This window comes from Sesamum indicum, linkage group LG4, assembly GCF_000512975.1.
Source record: "Sesamum indicum cultivar Zhongzhi No. 13 linkage group LG4, S_indicum_v1.0, whole genome shotgun sequence".
In the NCBI taxonomy this organism is placed as follows: domain Eukaryota; kingdom Viridiplantae; phylum Streptophyta; class Magnoliopsida; order Lamiales; family Pedaliaceae; genus Sesamum; species Sesamum indicum.
Genome location: NC_026148.1, coordinates 16,442,860 through 16,445,412, shown reverse-complemented (window position 1 = coordinate 16,445,412; position 2,553 = coordinate 16,442,860).

Sequence of the window (2,553 nt, the reverse complement as noted above, 5' to 3'; positions counted from 1 at the left end):
TTAAATATGTACATATCAAAACATAACATTATTATGAAGTAGCAGATATTAGTATGGACTCCATCATTTGATCTTAATATTATTTTATTTGCATTATATAAATGCGGTTAAATATTACTTTTCGTCTCTCACTTATACTATTATTTACATTTGGTTTCTTATGTTTGGATTTAATCTGTGACATTTAAAGATTTCATCAAATTCAATTTTTATCGTTAAAATATTCGTTAAAACTAATTAAATATTTTTAAAAAAAATTAAAAATTAAAATGCATTAGAATTGATGGCATTATTACTCCACCACATACATTCCTTAATATATATTTATATAAAATTTATTTTAGTCCCCACATGTGATTAATTTCAAATAATCCTTGTTTTTTCAATTCATTTTAGATTAGTCCCTCCAATGGGTAGTTTTCCTATATCACCAATATAGAACTTTTTTTTCTACATAAAATTATTTTAATTCCTCGCTTTTTATTTTTAATTGCATTTGTTCCCTTGCATATAAAATTTTAAATTTTAAATGGGGGGCTTTCCCCCCCCCCCCCCCCCCACACGTCCTTAACTGAGGCATAACTCCCCCCATCTCCTTCCTTCTTCTACGTACTTTTGAAGAGCAAGGGTTTCCTCCAAAAAAACTGTAAGTATCTCCTCCTTTCTCTGCAATTTTATCCTTTCGTATCTTTTTATATTTGAATCCTTTTATGGTGTCCTTAGATAAGTCGTCAAGTTTATGAGGGAGACTATCCTAGTTGATGATCCCTCTGAGCCAACTTCGAGGAGAATGGACCCTGGCTCATCCGAACCCTTAAGTGACAGCAGGTAGAGCTTGAGATAGGTGGCAATGATTGCTTGTCGTTTAATGAATGAGGCTTCCGAGGAGGAAGAAGATGAGAGTAATGAGGAGGAAGGGTCTTCTCTAGATAAGGAAGAGAGGGAGGTGCCTTAGTCGCCACTAGACTGGGGGCCCTTGTGTCTCAAACTTCCTGTTATTCAACAATAGGTAGATGAATTCCATGTCTCTCCATCTTTTGCTATTTATGTTCCCTCCCTATCAGACCCCCCTATTCCCCCCCTTCAAATTGCTTGTGTTTCTTTTCTGTACAATTGAGGTTAGGTTTGAGATCTCCTATCCCCTCCTTTTATGCTGAGGTCGCTCGTCTTTTCAAGGTGCCCTTAAATCAGTTGGCCCCCAACTCCTTTAGGATTTTGTCTAGTTTTTTTAATGATCTTTCATTTTCATGGGGCCCCTGTCACGAAAAAAGCTGTTGCCCAGTGCTTTCAGTTGAAACAAGCTTTTTTCATTTTTACCCTCGTCGGGGGTGTCCTTCTTACATGCTCCACATCTCCCAAAACACTGGAAGAATAGCTTCTTCTGTGTGTTGTATCCTTGCCCTTGAACCTTCCCAGATCATTGGATACACACCCCTCCTTTGGCTGTAAAAGTTGGTGAAAAAAACAGTTTCCTTCTCCTCCTTGTTGGAGGATTTGAATGAGAAGCCTTATGATTGTCGGTCCTTGATCGATGAAAGGCTTTTAGGACATTTTGGCTTAAGTCCCTGGGTGGAACCTTTGGGGGATCCCCAGGGTATTTTATATTCCTTTTAGTTCTTACTTGTTTTGTTTTGGTTTGATCATAATTTTGTTTCATTCTTTTCTTTGACAGAAGATATTATGTTTAGTAAGTTGATGCATGATCATGCTTCGAGGGGCGTGCAATAGAGACCCTTCCCTCCAAATCACCTAAGGGGACTCCTGCCTCTAGCGAGTCCAAAGAAAAACGTCCTGCTTTGCCCACACCAGGTGGAGCATTTGAGCACTGAGAATGCCAAGTTAAAGGAGGCAACGAAGGAGGTTGTAAGTTACTACCAGCAAGTAGAGAAATACTTGAAGAAACTGCAAAAGGAGGTTGTTGGTCAGGCGAAGGCAATTAGGAAGGCAACTAAGTAAGCCCGTCTTGATTTTCCTAATACTGAGGAGGGCCAGCGATATTTGGAAGCTTATTGGTTCAGTCGTCTCTTGAAGTTCAAGAAATCTATGGACTACCAGCGGGCTGTGGCGAAGATAGCTGGGTTCTTCTTGGAATACGGTTTCATGGCTTGGAAGGAGTAATTCCTGGCTTAAGGTTCTAGAGAGGAGCCTTCATTCCTTAACCTCAAAGCTGCAATGGATAGCGCTCCAGACCCTTTTGTCGATCCTTCGGTTCCTGTGACCAAGACTCTGCCCCTCGAATCAGGTTACTTCTTTCTTTCCTTTAATTAACCATAATTCTGTCTTATTTCAAACTGATTCAAAGGGGGTTGTTGTAGAAGAGGACTTAGATCATATTTTGGGAGAGGTCGAGGCTGAGGTGAGAGGTCTCCCCTAAAGCTGCACGGATCCATGTAGTAGGGGACACCTTGAGTGAAGGAGCCTCACGAATCGAATGAGGAGGATTGCCCCCTGCCTGTTGATGGAGGACCCCTAAATGCCCCCTGAAGATGCCACCACTAGGTTGAGAAGGAGAACGAAGACCCCATCTATGGGGAAAAAGAATGAAAGAATAAA